Source organism: Pan paniscus, chromosome 9 (assembly GCF_029289425.2).
Source record: "Pan paniscus chromosome 9, NHGRI_mPanPan1-v2.0_pri, whole genome shotgun sequence".
In the NCBI taxonomy this organism is placed as follows: Eukaryota; Metazoa; Chordata; class Mammalia; order Primates; family Hominidae; genus Pan; species Pan paniscus.
The window spans coordinates 7,208,286-7,227,575 of NC_073258.2; the positions used below are offsets into that span (position 1 = coordinate 7,208,286).

At 34.7% G+C, this 19,290-nt stretch overlaps 1 protein-coding gene, 1 non-coding gene and 1 pseudogene across 2 annotated transcripts in view; 2 read left to right on the forward strand and 1 right to left on the reverse strand.

Annotated features, from left to right (window-relative positions):
* Nucleotides 1-19,290, forward strand: part of MMP26 (matrix metallopeptidase 26) — a 280,854-nt gene that overhangs the window by 42,842 nt on the left and 218,722 nt on the right. The gene's annotated exons all lie outside the window — the stretch shown is intronic.
* On the reverse strand, nucleotides 4,318-5,264 carry LOC100982776 (olfactory receptor 51F2-like; annotated as a pseudogene).
* LOC112441269 (small nucleolar RNA SNORA62/SNORA6 family) lies at nucleotides 8,923-9,075 on the forward strand. The gene has a single exon (XR_003029206.1). It is a non-coding gene; the product is annotated as a small nucleolar RNA SNORA62/SNORA6 family (small nucleolar RNA).

Here is a 19,290-nt window from a genome sequence, read left to right on the forward strand (position 1 = left end):
TTGATGCCTAAACTGAGACCAAAAGTGAAGATAAGATATTTTGGTGTTAAAATAGGCAACATAAGAAAACCTCTGGCATACAGCAAAAACAGTACTGAGAGAGAGTTTTATAGCATTAAATGCCTGCATCAAAAGAATAGAAAGATCACAAGTTAACCTAACATCATACATCAAGAAACTAGAAAAACAAGAACAAATGGAACCAAAGCTAGCAGGAGAAAATAAATTACAAAGATCTGAGCAGAACTAAATGGAATTAATACCAAAAGAACAATGTAAACAATCAACAAAATGAAAAGGTGGTTCTTTGAAAAAATAAAAAAACTGATAGACAACTAGCTAGACTAACCAACAAGAGAGGAAATTCAAATAAGTACACTCAGAAATGAAAAAGGAGACATTACAATTGATATCATAGAAATACAAAAGATCATCACAAACTACTATGAGCAACTCTACACTCACAAACTAGAAATCCTAAAGGAAATGAATACATTCCTGGAAATATAACCTCCAAAGATTGAACCAGAAAGAAATAGAAAACCGAACAGGCTAATATCGATTAGTAAGATTGAATCAGTAATAAAAAATCTTACAAAGAAGAAAAATCCAGAACCAGATGGATTAACAGCCAAATTCTACCAGACATAGAAAGAAGAGTTGGTACCAATCCAACTAAAACTGTTCCAAAAAATCAAGGAGGGGGGAATTACCCCTAACTCATTTTATGCAGACTGTATCACCAATACCAAAGCCAGGCATGGACACACATGAAAATAAAACTACAGATAAATATCCCTGATGAATATAGATGCAAAAATTCTTAACGAAATACTAGCAAACTGAATCAAACAGCACATCAAAAAAAAAAACACACACACAACAATGAAGCGGGTTTTATTCCACAGATTCAAGGATGTTGCAACATAGGCAAATCAGTAAGTATGATTCACCACATAAGCAGACTTTTTAAAAAAAAATGATCATGGCAATAGTTGCAGAATAAGCAATTGATAAAATTCAGCATGAGTTCATGAAAAAACCCTCAAGAAACTAGGCATAGAAGGAACATACCTGAAAATGATAAAAGCCATGTATGACAAACCTGCAGCCAACATCATATTGAATGGGAAAAAGTTGAAAACATTTTCTCTAAGGACTGAAACAAGACAAGGATGCCTACTTTCACCACTTTTATTCAAAATAGTACTGGAAGTCCTAGTCAGAGCAATCAGGCAAGAGAAAAAAATGAAATGCATCAAAATTGGAAAAGAGGAAATCAAATTATCTCTATTTGATGATGATATGATCATATACCTAGAAAATTCTAAAGACTCCACCAAAAGACTCCTAGATTTGATAAATACATTCAGTAAAGTTTCAGGATACAAAATCAACATACAAAAATCAGTAGCATTTCTAAATGACAGTAGCTATCTAGCTGAGAACCAAATTAAGAACTCAACCTCATTTATAATAGCTACAAAGAATATGTAGGAATTCATTTAATCGAGGAGGTGAAAGATCTCTTCATGGAAAACTACAAAATGCTGAGGGAAAAAATGTAGATGATACAAACAAATGGAAAAATATCCCATAATCATGGATCAAAAAATCGGGATTGTTAAAATGACCATACTGCCAAAGCAATCTGCAGATTCAATGTAATACCTAACAAATTACGAAAATCATTTTTTTCACAGAATTAAAAAAAAATCTGAAATTCTTATAAAAAAGGAGCCTGAATAGCCAAAAGAATCCTAAGCAAAAAGAACAAAGTTGTAGGCATCACATTATTTGACTTCAAATTGTACCACAAGGCTATAGTAAGCAAAAGAGCATAGTACTGGTATAAAAATAGACACATTCACCAATTAAACAGATTAGAGAACCCAGAAATAAAGCCACATATCTACAGCCGGCTGATCTGTGACAGTGTTGACAAAAACATACACTGGGGAAAGGACAGAAACCCTATTAAATAAATGGTGCTGGGAAAATTGGATTGCCAATATGCAGAATGAATCTGGACCCCTATCTCTCACCATATACAAAATTTAACTCAAGATGGAATAAAGACTCAAATATAAGACCTGAAGTTATAAAAACACTAGAAGAAAAGCTAGGAAAAACTTTTATGGACATTTGGCTTGGCAAGGAGTTCATGACTAAGACCTCAAAAGCAAATGCAACAGAAACAAAAATAGATAAAGGGGACTTAATTAAACTATGAAGCTTCTGCCCAGCAAAAGAAATTAATCAACAGAGTGAACAGATAACTTGCAGAAGGGGAGAAAATATTTACCAATTGTGCATCTAACAAATGACTAATATTCAGAATCTACGAGGAATTCAAACATCTCAACAACAACCAATAACAAATAACTATTAAAACGTGGGCAAAGGACATTAACAGACAGTTTTCTAAAGAAGACATACAAATGGCCAACAAGCTTATGAAAATTGCTCAACACCACTAATCATCAGAGAAGTGCAGATTAAAACCACAATGGATACCTATCAGAAGGGCTATTATTAAAATGTCAAAAAATAACAGACGTTTGTGAGGATGTGGAGAAAAGAGAACATTTACACACTGTTGGTGGGAATGTAAATTACCAGTACCTCTATGGAAAACTACATGGCTATTTCTCAAGGAACTAAAAATTGAACTACTATTTGAGCTGGCAATTCCGCTATTGAGTAGTTTCCCAAGGGAAAATAAATTATTATATATTTTTAAAACCTGTATTCATGTGTTTATCACAGTACTCTTCACAATAGTAAAATATGGAATAACTGTAAGTGTCCAACAGTGGATGACTGGATAAAGAAAATGTGGTGAGTGTATACCATGGAATCATACTCAGTCATAAAAAAGAATGAAGTGATGTTTTTTGCAGTAACATTGATGGGACTAGAGGACATTATCTTAAATGAAATCACTCAGAAACAGAAAGTAAAATACTGCATGTTCTCACTTATAAGTAGGGGATAAATAATGTGCACATATGGCCGTTTAGAGTGAAATAATAGACATTGGTAACTGGGAAGGGTAGGAGGGTGGAAGTGGGATATGGGAGGAGAAATGATTTAATGGGTGTAATGTACTCTATTTGGATGACGCCTATACTAAAAGCCCAGACTTCACCACTATGCAATATATCCATGTAACAAAACTTTGCCCCCTAAATCTATTTTTTTAAAGAATAGACAAGAAATACAGATTTATTAGATGTGGGACCAAACGGGGACAACTTTCTGAGACCTAAAGTTCCATAATAGCCATTCAACTATGCAGTTTGGAAAGTTAGAACTATGATCAATTACCAGATAATATAGGCAGAAAAATTTTACTCAGTTGAAAGAGAAATTTCTTGTGTTACACATGTCAAGTATTGAATCAAGGGAGTTATCACTGGAATTGTTTAGATAGATTATTTGATAGGTTTTTCTGTATAGTTCAATTCAACAACTATCAATAAGTATCTACTATGTGAAAGGTGTTCTGCTGAGTATTACAGAGCCTTCAAATAAAATCAAGACTTTTTATTTAGGAAATGTACAGTCTTGTGAAAGCTATAATAATGTGCACACAGGTGTGCACACATATAAAGGCAAAACTGATATGAACAAAGCAATATGAAAGGAAAATTATGAGGAGAGAACAAATATCACTGGAGCAATCATAAAATATTTAATGAGGAAGATATTTAAAGATGAGCCTTGAAACCTAAGTAGAACTTCACAGTGAAGTGGATGTTAAAGTTGAAGTGGAGTCAACAGTAAAGTCCACCATGAAAAAACTGCATGCATTTGAAGAAGTCGTAAGCAGACTGGCATTTTTAGACTGCAGAGTATGGGAAAAGAGAAAAAAGTGAATGCAACTTTAAAGAAAGTTTAAGCCTAAATTGTTGAGGAAATTACCATAGACAGGATTTGCTGCTTCATTTAGTTGGTGCATGTGAAATAAAAATAAAATATATATTTATTTGTTTCTTTTTAAAATGTTCTTAGGGCTGGATATTTGGAATCTTAATTCAAAGTGAATCATGTGATTGTTGAGCAGAAACAGCATAGAAACATTAATTCAGTTAGTCATCTGTTGGAACAAGGTAACTAAGATAGTGAGAATCTGAATTAGTATTTTGATGGTAGAAAAGAGATTGCTTAGCAATGATAATTACATTGTGGAGACATTTGAATTGGATGGCATTTAGTTTCACTCAACTCTAAAATTGCATGCATGGGTTTATAATTCCAATTTGTGGTAAATTTTCTAGACTTTGAAATAAGCCTTTATAGGAGTAGTACATGTTAAATATGAATTCCCTTGGAACATACAAATTTGAGCACAGCTTTCTGAATCTGCTTTGTTTTCACACTGTAGATGATGGGGGATTCATCACAGAGGGGATGAGCAAGTATACGTTAGCAATGAGGGTGGGCACATAGGGTGGGGCATGTTTTCCAAATCTGTGAACAAAGGACAGGCTGATCAAAGGGATGTAGAATATGCCAACAGCAGTGATATGAGAAATGCAGGTGCTGAAGGCCTTCTTCCTCTCCTCTGGGGATGCAATGCTGAGAACTGAGCGAATGATCAGCAGATAGGAGAGCAAGATAAAGATGGAGTCCACTCTGGCAGTAGAGATGATTGCACTTAATCGTAGTGCACTGTTGATCTTTGTGTCTGAACATGAGAGTTTCATCACATCAGGGTGGAAACAGTAGGAGTGGCAGAGCACGTGGCTGTGGCATAATGACAGTCACTTAAGAAGTAGGATTAGTGGTGTCAAAATGACAGTCCCCCTGGTAATGACTGCCAAACCAATCTGTGCTATTCTTGCATGAGTTAGAATGGTAGCATATCTTAAAGGGTTAGAAATGGCCACAAAATGATCAAAGGCCATAGCCAGGAGCACTGAAGATTCCATGAAAGTGAAGAGGTGAATGAAGAACATCTGTGATAAACAAGTGTTAAAGCTGATCTCCCGAGCATTGAGCCAGAATATTCCCAGCACTGTCACCAGTGTAGAGATGCATAAGCCAATGTCAGTGGTGGACAACATGGAGAGGAAATAGTACATGGGCTCATGGAGGGTTGGCTCAGTGAGGATGACAAAAAGGATCAGGGTATTCCCAGAAAGGGCAGTTAAATAGAGGCAGCAGATGGGGATGGAGATCCAGACATGGGCCCATTCAAGTCCAGGGATCCCCGTCAAGAGGAAAGTAGGGGAAGTGGAATTATGGAAGACTGGCATTATGGCCTTTGGGAGCAGAATTCTCTTGTAGGATCTTGACTTCCTGAATTTGGAATTTTTAAATTATTTTAGTTGAAGTTTAATATGTATTGAGTAAAGTGCATAAAACTTTAGAGTACAGCTCAAGGAAGTTTGACATCCATCTGTACCTGTGTAACCGTGCCCAAGATCAACTAATTGAACATGGCCAGCATCCCAGAAGGCCTCTTAATGCCACATCCTCATCAGTGTCCTCTCGAATAGTAACCATTATTCTGACTTTTATTACCATAATTATTTCTTCCTATACTTGATTTTTATATAAATAGAATCATGTATTATATACTGTTTGTGTTTAGCTTCTTTCATTCAGTATTTTGTCTGTGAGATTAATCCCTGAACTAAGACATTTAATTAATTTCAATTTAACTTCAATTTATTTAAATACATTTATTTGATGTTTACCACTTACTCTCTTGTACTCTCATCATTTTGATTAAATTTTTCATCCTTCAACTGGATTATGAGAATAAGGGGGTATTTTGGACTAATCCTTGTTTAGTGGAGTTGCTTGCTCATAATAGATATTCAGTATGCATTTGTCACTTGATTTTCCTTTATTTGCTCTTCCTGAAATATTCTATTTAACTGTGATTAGGCCTTGGTATTGAAAAATAATTGACTAATTGTGATTTGGAATCTTAGAGTTATTAACTTAGATACCAAATTTCATTTACTCCATTTAGCAAGCAGGAAAACATCTCTTTTCAGTAACTACATTTACCTAAGAATTCACCCCAGGTAAAGCCCATTCATCTTGCCTCATTATATATGTTTAATAGGGGAGAGATGTTTCAGTTCCTATGAACCTGAAGCTTGATATTCTTCTTAGTTTGTAACACAAAATACTGCCCCGTTTATGATTATAAAACCTGCTTCTGTTGTGATAAAAATCAGTGAGGCAAATAGTAAGCTTCTTTTGTAACATGAATGCCCTGGTCTTTAATCTGATCTTTGTTCTCTTATAGGATTACTCAGGTATATAATATTGTGTTAATGATAAGACCATTTCCATACTTTGCTCTAATTATTTTACATAGACTATTTCATTTGAGTCTTATGACAAACCTAAAAGAGAGATTTTTTTTTTACAGATGCATAAACTAAAGTTTGAAAGTTTGGATAAATTGCCAAAGTTCATAAAAACTGAAAGATATGATATTGGAAATCAATCACAGAAACAAAAAGCTGCTAAAGCCTGGGCTATTAACAACTATACTACACTGTCTAATAATAATAATGATGATAATTATCGTATACTTCTTCAGTTAATATTTATTTCTTAATAAATAGAGCAAATGTGGGACAGATATCTATATTTGAAGATTTCTGATTATTTAAAATTTGTATGGTTCAGACATGAAACAATTTTATTTCAGGATTGTCCATGTATTATATGAAATGTAATTAGATTACTGAAACTTATTTTTTTGCAAATAGTAAATACTTAAGATAATATTGGATGCTATAAATCAAATTAATCCGTTGTGGAAATGACATATTTATTATAGAATGAACGTATTAGTCAAAATATAATTTTAAGTTTTTATGATTTGTACTGTTTTTACAAACCATTCAAGTTTATTCTCATTAAGCGTGCCCATTTTTACACAAATTTTATCATCTAATTGACTAGTACTTACTTATAGCTGTAGATGGAAATTAGTTTGGCTATTTCTCCAAACATGTTGTCTATTTCTGTATACTTTCAACACAGGCATTCCGTGGACAATGGATTTTATATATTCATTTTTCTACTTTAAAGCTTTTATCCTCTTCTCAGACTAATCTCCTGAATATTAGAGCCACATGTCTAATTCGTTGATTCTTCCACCTTAAATATCTCAAAGCGAGCTCAAACACAATATGATTGCATCTAAATTCAGTCTTCTTCACAGAACCACAACTTGTATATCCTATTTTCACCACTTTGATTCATAGCTCTATGGTAGCTCTATAGATCTATAGATTTATAAATCTATGGCAGCTTCATATATGAAATTGCCTAATTCAGAAATCTGCATCGACTTTCACCTTTCATCGGTTGATGTCTAATTTCTGTTTTTATTGGACTCTTTCTAGTTCACACACCATGTCGCTATCAGTTTTTTCTAAGATGTAAAGTAGACTTGCATTTTAAAGTGATTTTAATCGGCACTATCTGAAAGAGTCTTTCCCAACTTTCTATTAAATTTTCATCACAAATAAAGAAAAAAGAAAAAAACGCAAGCAGCACTAATACTAAAACTGATGGATATTCTAAATCCAGAAAATTTGGGAATGATTAACTTCTCCGAACTGAGGAAAATGGAGATGGATGTGGATAGATATAAAGTCAAAATATCAGCCCACATTGAATACATCTCCATAGTCTATACTAAGGAATGTGGAGTCTGTACCAACATAAAAAGTTGGGAACGAGCCATTTATTTTTATAGGATGCTTAACTATAAAGTAACAAGGATTTCAGTCTTGTATCAGACATCTCATCTCAAGAAAAATAGCCAAAAATAATGGTATAGGGGTGGCACTGGTAGAGATACATTGAATTTTGAAATTAGTATTAGCCCATGTACAAAAGAGAGTGAAATAAAACAGCACATTTTGGGAATTTAGGTTTACAATTTCCCCTCCGATTTTAAGCCTGCAAAGAAATATACAGTGTTGGTTGAATGTTATCTGTAGGCTGCTAGAAACTGGAAATTATGCCAGAAACTGCATTCCACATAATAATGCTTATTGGGATAGCAACCATGAGCAAGCCCCATACATAGCTTTTAAGAAAAAAAATAAAAACTGAAGATATCTTGTTTTGCACTAGAGAGTATATAAAGAAAAAAAATACTAGCATGAATCTTTAAAATATTTCATTAATAAAGGAACAACATCTGGAAAATCCAGAGCATGAGCATATATGAAGAAATGTAATAATGTCTGTAAACCATGTAGCATGTTGCCTATCACATCACAATGACTCAGTTATCAGTATCTCAAATGTAAAAACTTCTGCAGAGCTAACAAGAAAACATCCTTAAGGTAATGTAGGTAATAGCATCATATAGCATTATGGAAAAACAAAGAACACATTGGAAAAATGTCAAAATAATAAAATACTAAAAAATAGAATTAAAGTGCACATTGAACATAATCAAAAACAGAGTCAAGGGACAGTAATTAACTTAGTTCAATTTGGAGAATGCATTTCAAAAATTCTCTCATAATGCATAGAAAAAATACGGTGAAAATAAAATAATGAGAAAATTATATTTGGGAAGGGCACAAAATGAAAAGCCAACATACAAATAACTATGGTCTCAGGTACAGTAAACAAAAATAAATACAATAAAAATGACTGTTCCAAAGGAAAGACTCCAGTGTATTGACGATGAAAGGGCTCATTGTATTCAAGGTAAAATCAGGAAGATAAGAACAAGCATAAAATATTTGACTTAAATAAGTTTTTTTTTTAATTACAAGCTTTCAGGCAGAAAATATGGATTTCCTATAAAGAAATGGAAATTAAGCCGGTTTTACAAAAAAATTAAAATATTTTAAAAGTCCTTTATAAAACATGCCATTCATGACGCAGAAAGAATAAAATATGTGAAAACAGATGGAGATTGCACGTTGTTGGAGCTTGGAGTTGGTGCTCTAACTGGCTGATAAACTTGCAAGTGTAGGTAGTATGCTACGTGAGGGGCAAATTTTTCAGTAACATGACAAAGGTCTTTGGCCTAGTGAGTAGAGTTTGACAATAATCCTCGCTGCAAGTATAATGTTAAAAAAATTACAAAAAAAAAAAACTAAGACACTGACGACTACAAAGCTTTGCTGAGAGATATTTTAAAAGATGTAAATAAGTGAAGAGATATCACATGTAAATGGATTAGAAGACTCAGTAGCATAGACATGGCTGTTTTCCCTTAATGGATCTATAAATTTAATGTAAAATCAACAAGTCTTTTTTTTTCTGTAAAAACTGACACTCATTCTACAATTTATATGGAAATGCAAAAGACTTACAATTTTGAAATAGAAGAAACAACCTGGATTGAAAACTTAACATTAAACCAATGCAATTAAGACACATAGCATGAGGACAGTCATACAGATTAATAGGACAAATTGGAGAGTCCAGATTTAAACACCTACATTATAGCCAATTGGTTTGTAATAAAGGTGTCAAGACAATTAAATGAGAGAAAGGATAGACTTTCCAATAAATGGTGCTAGAACAATTAAATATCACTATGAAAAAAAATAAATAACTTGGATTCTTAGCAAGCACTGTCCTAAAAAACTAGCTCAAAATGGATTACAGACCTAAATGTAAGAGCTAAAAATCAGAAACTTCTAGAAAAAAAATCGGAGAAGATTTTATGACCTTGGGTTAGGCAAAACATTATTAGATACCATATTAAAAGTGTGAGCCATTAAATAAATGATCAATATCAGACTTCAAACAAAAAAAAGTATAATTTAAAAGTCACCATTAAGAAAATAAGAATAGAGAAAACAGACTGGGAGAAAATATTTGCATAAAAAACTCATATACAAAAAATGTAAAGAACTCAATAAAGAGACAAACAATCCAATTAAAAATGGGCAAAATATTTGAATACACATATCACCAAAACATATATAAAAATGACTAACAAGCCCACGAAAGATGAGAATTAGGGAAGTAAAATTAAAATTAAGAAATAAAAATTTAAACTGCTATAAAATACCTTTATCCACCCACTAGAATGGCTATAAATGAGAAACAGAAAGAAAAGAGAAAGAAAATAGGGAAAGGAAAGGAAGGAACGAACGAAGGAGAAAAAATACCAAGTGTTGATAAGCATGTGGAGAAATTGGACACATAATACATTGCTTGTGGACATGAAAAATGAAACAGCCACTTTGAAAAACAGATCGACAGTTTCTTAAAAATTGAAACATAAACCTACCATATGATCCAGAAATCCTACTCCTTGGACTCTACCAAAGAGAAATGAAAGCATATGTACACACAATACATGTATACAAATGTTCATAACAACATTATTCCCAATAGCCCAGAATTGAAACAATCCAAATATCCATCAGTTGATTAACTGGTGAACAAATTGTGAAATATCCATAGGCTAAAAAGCTATGCAGCAAAAAGGAAAAAATTGCTAATAAGTGCTACAACATGGATGCACCTCAAATATGCTGAGCGAAAGAAGCCAGATACAGGATATTACATATTGTATGATCAATTTTAATGAAACGACTGGAAAAGACAATATTTCAAAAAAAGAAAGTAGGGCAGTGTTTGTCTCTGAGACAGAATTAGAAGTACAGGAAGAGGCACAAGTGAACATTGAGTTACATATAAAAGTAGACTTTTAGACCGGTATAAATAAAGTGAGCTATATAGAATAAAAGGAGTTAGGTAAGCTGATCATCCATTTGGAAAAAAAAAAAAAACTAAAATAAAGCATAACACCACAATACATACTGAAATTATTTTCTGATGGTTAAATATCAAAAAGCCACATACAGTTTAGAATAAAATGCAGGTAAATATTTATATAATCCTGTAGTAGAAGAAAAATTTCTAAATATAAAACCAAAGATATAAACTGTAGAGGTAAACATTGATGTATTTGATTTGGTAAAATTCAAATAATTGTTTTATAGCAAAAACAACTTCCACAGATTTAAAAGGGTAATTATAAATTTGGAGAAATATTTGAAGCATATATAACATTCAATTGAATAATGTGTTTACTGTAAGACTTTTAAAAAATGACAAAAAATTGGCTGGGCATGATGGCTCACACCTGTAATCCCAGCACTTTGGGAGGGTGAGGCAGGCAGATCACCTGAGGTCTTGAGTTCGAGACCAGCCTGACCAACACAGAGAAACCCCGTCTCTGCTAGAAATACAAAATTAGCTGGGCATGGTGGTGCATGCCTGTAATCACAGCTACTTGGGAGGCTGAGGCAGGAGAATTGCTTGAACCCAGGAGGCAGAGATTGCACTGAGCCGAGATCATGCCACTGCATTCCAGCCTGGGCAACAAGAGTGACATTCCATCTCAAAAAAAAAAAAAAAAAAAAGACAAAAAATTTGGCAAAAATAATTAAAAATGGAATTCTCCAAGGGACTAGTAGTTAATACAGGAAGAATTTTCAGTCTCATAGTCAGCCAAAGAAATGCTAATTAAAACAATTGTTATTAACCTCAGCAAAGATTAGTAAGGATTGTTAGGCTGCGGGAAATCTGGCACAGTTGTGTTATGGAGTGTTTAAGTAAAATTTGTCAGTTTTTCAAGCACTTAAGACTTCATTTCCTTTCAATCAACAATTTAATTTCTCTGAAATTACTAGTAGTATTGACAATAGCCACTGTTGCTAGTGTGCATGTCATGTGTCCATATATATAAATTATTCCTTCATCTTTTGTTAATTACTTCTTTGAATAATAAATATTGAGTGCCTACTTTGCACACTTAACCCTCAAAATAACCTTTTATTTTCAAGGTAATAAACAATGTTTATAGACAGATTAAAATATTACATATGAGACCGTGCTAATTTCTTAAATTTAGAAACTGGCCTTATTCCTCATTTGTACTAAAAGAGCTTAGGACAGATTGCTATATCCTATGATTAGTGGGAGAGAAACAACATCTATGTTTTTAAGTTGTTAGCTTCTTTGGTATTTTCCAATGTAGTGTTTCTTCATCTAATCCAAGGACAAAAATGTCACCAGTTTGCACATGCGTTGTTTCTCGTCATCTCTAGAATGCACAAAAGAGGATGGCTGTCCTGGGCTTGGTCTCAAGGCAGTCCCACAGTCTGGGCCCGATATCCTTTCTGCATTCGCCACCACCCAGTCGGCCTCTCGCTAGTCAAATCTTAATTTCTATTGCTAAAATTCATGGGTGTAAGTAGACATAAGCTGGAATCTGTGCCTGAAGATTTTAGGAAACGAGAACAAAGGCCTTATCCTTATCTAGCCTCTAATTAGTAAGAGTACTCAAGATAAAGAGTATTTTATTTTATAAAGAGGAATATGAAGTCAGATTTTCTAGATTATTAGTCGTCTCAGATAAAGACAAATCTGGAGTTAGATCCTCCTTTGGAGAAAAATCAGTTATCATCATATGATTTGTCAAAGCAATGACTACCAATACAATCTCCATAGAATGACAAAATGATATTTCTGTGATTGAAAATGCCATGGATTCAATTCATTTAATTAATTTATTTATTTACCTCTTTATAGAGAAGGATTTAAGATGGATCCTTTATTATATATTTTCTGAATTTAGGAACAGCATCTGTGGAATGTTACAAAGCTAACCACCTACATGGAGGCAAAGCAATGAATGTACCAAGTGCATGATGACCTGAGGCACTGAGATAACCAGCCTTAACATTTGAGGCTTTGGCTGAAATATGAGCCAGGTGGAAGGTGAGAAAATAGACGAGAGGATGGATATAATCTCAGAAAGAAGAAAAATTAACATTGAGCCAGTTTCCTTGCTACGTATCTCTACATGTGTAACTTTAACAGCATCATTAATAGGCTGTGACTAATATTCCCATTTTTCAGGTGAGGTTAGAGTGAATGACTTATTGAAGTTTTCCATTGATAGATTTCATGGAGCCAGTGTGTGAATCCAGGACTGTCTGACCCAAAAGATGTGGTCATTTTACTGCCACTCTATCTCTCTGGTGTTGAGAATCAAATTAAAAGGAAATGCATCAGATTGATGCAGACTTAAGAGACAGAATAGAATAAATGGGCTGGCATAGGTGTAAACCAATTCAAAATATAATTTAAGTAATAGTGAGGGTGTGCCAGTGACTGTATTTTGGGATTTGGTTATTATTTATGGCAGGAAATACATACATATAAGAAGTATAATTTTTGCTATGATTAGCTTAATGTATGAAAACAAAACATCTATATGGAATTCAGGATTTCTGAACAGGCAACAGGACCATAGAAGTGAACAAAACAGTGGAGGGTGAGTGGAGTTAGAAGCTCAAAGGGCTTAGAGGTCAGGGACCAAGGGTAAGCGGGGAGAGCCTTACCTTTCAAGGCGTGGAGAATTGAAAGGGATACAAACAGCGGTGCTGAAGGAGCGATGCCAGAAGACTAGGTGAATTTTTGTCTTTAATTTCACTTCCAATAAATTCTTCCTTGTGTTTATCTATGCTAAATCACTCATGATGTAGTTTAAAAGTCATCAAGGGCATTTATTAAAGACACAATTAAGTCCTGTTTCTGATCGGAGAGCAGCCACTTGATTTGGACTTCAGAAAGGGAGGAGAGATTCCCTTGCTCTTACTTAGAGTGCGGTATATGAAGGTGACCCATTTATCTCTGTGAGTGGAAAACTTCTATAAGGAATCTTAATTGTAGAGTCATTTACTCAGCTGGGATAAGTGTGCCTCTGTGGGATTTTTGCACCATTCTGTTACACTGCACTTCTTATCCCGTTGGGTCAGTTAGCTAGCATCAGGAAATTTGGATGCTTAAGTGGAGAAAAATCACATCAGGGAAAATAAACGTATTGACCCAGGAAGTTTGTGTTTACACATTTCAATTAAAAATGAAATTGAATCATTTCTTTGGAGATGGACAGTGCATTTAAGATGAGAGTCTAGTATTTTTTCTTGGTTTTTGTTCTGCTATATGTTTCTTGTAAATAATGTGTTATATAGATTTTTGTGTAAAGTAATTTGGTTGCCAGATGATTTGGAAGTATCTCCAGGTAATAGCATAATGCCAGTTCCATAGTACATATATTTTAAATATCTGTTAGAATAAACAAATGGATTTCTACAATTTGGAAGCAAGCTGCAATATAGAATGATCAAGTCAAGGGCTCCATGGGAACTGACTGTTGAACAGAGGAAAGAAGTTTTAGCAGGTTGGGAACTCAAGTGGAAGCAACTACCAGGAAAAAAAAAAAAGACCTGGCTTTTCCTCAAGGATTATATTGATTATCTGTACAGTGATTATTGTTTTATTGTTTTCCAGTCAGGTACATTATATTATTTAATCTTAGCTGTTCAAGCTAAAGCAAACCAATATTTACTTGATAAGTACTGATGAATACCATGCTTGACACAAAATCAGTGGTCAGTAATATTACTAAATTAATTTATTCACCTCTCTTGAAGATCCGTTTCATAGTAAAGAAAAGAGAATTATATGAACAAACACAATAGAAGTCATTTTATCCAAATTTGTTTTAGTTAATGTTTAGGTTTGCTTTTGAATAAGGTTAATTACATATAGGAGTCAGAAAAATAATTTTAACATACATTGATCATTTTATTTAAGTTTCCAACTTATAGATGTACTTTATTCACAATATTTTGATGTAGAGTTAGGGCCTCTTAATATAGTTTTGCAAACTGAAATTCCATATCATCTTTGCAAGAACCAGGTCTTTAATACAAATTAGGTTATAATAATCAAGATAGTCAAGATGAAAGTACTGACAGCCTATAGATTACTTATTGGGACCAGTGAGAACATGCTATTTAGAAAATAAGCTGTAATTATTCAACTGGCAGCTATCATCAGGTAGTATATTTTCAGAGGAAGTGAAATGTCTGGTTAATCTAGCAAGTTTGTTCAGTAGAACTTATATAAAAATCGTTGTACTTGTTGCTTTGTTATACACTTTTAGAAAAGTGGAAAAACAGAGAAAAAGGAGACTCACTAGAATGGGAGGCAAATAGTTCATGTGTTTTCTTTGCCGAGAGTAAAGTTCCAAGAACCTTGTGTGTTATATAACCAGGAAACCTGAAAGCTGGTCTGCTAATAACTGTAGCTCAAAGAAAAGACAGAGCAATGGATATCAGTTTCTTTTTCAGCAAAATAGAGTGGTGGTACAATCCCTGAAAATTTTAAAGAAAAGTACGCAGGATTGGGATTTAGTATCTTCTTGGCAGGTGAAATGTATTTACAATTTGGGAGCAAGAGAAAATAATGAAGCCTATATTAAACAATATTATAATTCCATTATAAGATTAATCTTACATCTGTGTCGAAGATAAGTTAGAATAAGGAGAGTACTTGATAGAATGTGCCTTGAGAGAGATTCTGAAGACACAGAATGGTGAAGCAGGCAGTGAGAAATGATATAAAGTCTGCATCAAAGAAGCCGTATTTATGTTAAACGTTACCAGTTTGAATGGTGAAAATAGACAGAAAGGCCAAAGGAGACACTGACCAATCAGGCTTGGTTGGCTGAACAAAGGGTGGCATCACAAAGGGAGATCAGAAATGTTCAGTTTTCGGTTTTGATCAAATAGAAATTAAAACGGAAAGTCATGTTGCCAGAAGTCTGAGGAAGGCATAGTCAGGTTTCTTCAATGAAAGAATATTGCTTTAATTACTTTACACCTTTCGTGATCAGGAATAATTTCACTCATCAAAACAGAGTCAGATTACTAATAAAAGAAAGTAATTAATTTGGTTTTGGACTTGCTGAATTTGGGGTACTGAAGGGCATGTGGATAATTTTGGCAGGAAGACATGGCTAGAAATACTTCATGAGAGTATATGCCCTTCAACAGCATGCTGTATTTATTTTCATATGTTATAGTGTTGATAAATACTATAAAGAATGAACAAATAAATGCATAATTATGTGGAACTTAGTTTTGGCTAATGGGTTTCTTTTCTGTTTAACAAAACAGCAATGAGTAAGGAAACACAGACAAGTTGCTGTAGATTTTTTGTAGATGATTTTGCACATTTTTAAATTCTCCTAAATTGTCACAGATTAATAATTATTAGTTATCTTAAAGTTTAATAGTATGTAGCACTATTTGTTATTAATATTAAAGTAGTATTAAATTTGATTCCTAAAATAAAAATTGGATTCCTAAAGTTGTCAGAATAAGTAATTTTATAATTCAATAAACAGGAGAATTTTATAAAGCATGTAAATTACACAGAAGGGATATTTTATTGTGCCTCTGCCTAATAAAGTAAGATTTTAATGTTTATTACTTTTTAATCTTTTCTTCAAAATGTCTCATTCTGTCTCTGTTGACCTGCAGGAAAGATGTGGCAGGTTAATAAATTTGTTTACTCCATAATTTTATGTAACTGTTTTGTTATTCATCTAATCATGATTTTGTAATCCTTAGTACTTTTGCCTTAAGCAGTTTTGCTAAAAGGGAAATTTTAAAGTTGACAATTTTTTTTTGCTTATTCAGTTTAATCCCCAGGATAATGACCATTGCTTTAGAATATGTCATTAATTAAATGTTCTTAGTGCACTTTGTTGGATAAAGAGAGGTGTATGAGTGGTATTGGCTAGTTCTTTGGCAAAAAATATTTCCCTTTTTCTGATAAGTGTCCCCAGAATAGAGATGGGCCCAATATACTGGGCCTGTGCACATGACTTGATTGGTTAATACTAGACAGTTAGGTACGCGACCCAAGCAGGGCTGAAGAGATGCTCTCTTAGGATGATTTTTAACATTATATTTCAAAATAATTTCTGAGCTACAAAAAATCTGTACAAAGAATACTGGGCCGGGCGCGGTGGTTCACGCCTGTAATCCCAGCACTTTGGGAGGCCGAGGCGGGCGGATCACGAGATCAGGAGATCGAGACCATCTTGGCTAACACGGTGAAACCCCGTCTCTACTAAAAATACAAAAAACTAGCTGGGCGCGGTGGCGGGCACCTGTAGTCCCAGCTACTCCGGAGGCTGAGGCAGGAGAATGGTGTGAACCCGGGAGGCGGAGCTTGCAGTGAGCCGAGATCGTGCCACTGCACCCCAGCCTGGGCGAAAGAGCGAGACTCCATCACACACACACACACACACACACACACACACACACACACACACACACACACACACACAAAGAATACTAACATTTTCATATATCCTTTATGCTGAAACCCCATTTCCTGAGTATTTGAAACTTCAAGGGAGACACATGAGGACATTCAAACATCTGTTGAGCAACCCACAGCTGCTCTGGCTTCTCTTTGTCTCAAGATTTGGTTGCTTGGCTTCTTCTTGTAACTCCTTCCCTATTTTCCTCTTAATTCAACAAATGTGATGGTTATTAAATATTCTCTTCATATGTCGGAGCATGGGCACTAACAGCCCTAGTTCATCGTCATATTCTATGTAAGCCACATTGCCCAGGAGCTGTTTCTAGGCAATCACTGACCATGGCAGAGAAACTGAGGAAGGTCCATTTCTAGAAGGTATAGAACTCTGCTGACAGGTGTTTTGATTAGAGGATATCCAATGACATTGACTAAATCTGTTCAGAACTGCACCACATTCTAGGATGCTTCTTTCTACCCAAACTTCCTTCCTTCCTTCTCTCTTTAACTCAAGGTCAAGCCTACATCAAAGACTGACAGGTCCTGCTCCTCTATTCTTGCCTTCTTTTTGTAGTAAATGTTACCTAGCCCCTTGTTGGCTGCTTGTCTGTTTGGAAACAGGGAGTTTATGCTCTATTATCCATGTGCACACCAACTTGCTTCTTAAGCCCTCTTGTCTACCCTTCAGATCTTGTTGGTTCCTGTGATAATCGTAGCTCTGGCTTTTGGTGGTTACCTACTGCAACCTGGCTTCTATTATGTCAAGGCCTCCTCATATGCGTGGGTAGCCTGGCTTGCTGACTGCAGCTACTGCTGGCCTCTGTGATTAGTGGAAAAGAGCTACCACTCAGCTTCTTAGAGATGCTGGTATCATTTTCACAGCTAATTTCCAGTGGCTTCTGAACGATGTGTCCTCTGTGCACTTTTATGGAAAATGTATGGTGAGTCTTCCATCTTTACACAGTCTATCTATTCCAGCATGCATACTTTCGTCAGCCTCTAAATTCTTTCCTTTTCCATCTACTAGGGCAGCACAATCATTTTTCCAATATGCTGAATATTGTCCAACACTTTTTCTAGCTAATTGTCACTCAGTAGTAAATTAGCTACATTCCTTGGTGTTCTTGTTAAGGTGTTAAAATTCGTATTCCAAATAAATGTCCCTACATTGATGCATTCTTGCTAATATGGTCTTCTATTCAGACCTCCTTGATCAACCATTCTCACTATTCAATCCAGAGGGCATTTCATGGATTCTTGCCATAAAATGCTTGCTAATTTTTGCTATTCTTCGGGTTATAGTCTCTTTCTTATCTTACTAGGCCCAGCACATTCCCAACAGATTTATGCTGGAATTTAATGCCAGTGTTCATTCTGGTGGTGAGAACAAGAGATGGAGAGAGCTCCAGGAGATAGAATTATGCGAAGTGGTGGAAATGATTGTTCTTACCAGAGAAGTGTGGGCCACCTCTGCAAGCCCAAGGATTATAAGGACTTTTGCATAATCAGTGTCTTCATGGGTCACTCACCCAGGTGCTTCTACTCAGTGTTTCATGGTACTACATTTTCCCCGGATACAGATGTAACATCACAGACCTGCTTGGGTTGAGTACAGTATTTGAGGAGTTCTTTGACTCTAACAATTAGATAGAAATAGTCTTAAATAAGTTCATTCTTTCTGGCTATAGATTTTCTGTTGCTACAATAAAAAGTGATTTAATTAACTCACATCAGTAAATGGGTATCCTTGCTTGGTGTAACAAATGGGCTGTTTGGAAACTTATTTAAGTTACATCCTTAATTTCTCTCCCACTTTCCTTTCCCTCCCTCCCTCCCTCCCTCCCTCCCTCCCTCCCTCTCTCCCTCCCTCCCTCCCTTCCTTCCTTTTTTCATCCTTTTTCTCTCTCCCTTTTTTCTTTCCTCCCATGGTTTCTCTCTCTCATTCTCTATGACATTCATTTTTGCAGTGACTCTGACAATTTAAAAATTTTCTGCTGGTGGCTGTGCTATCGGTTCGGAATATTGCGATGAGTGCTTATTGTGATAATGTTAGTATATATTACATTCTTTTACCACATCTATCTTTCTGATGTTCCAGCAGCTAGCAGGCATGTAGAATTACTCAAG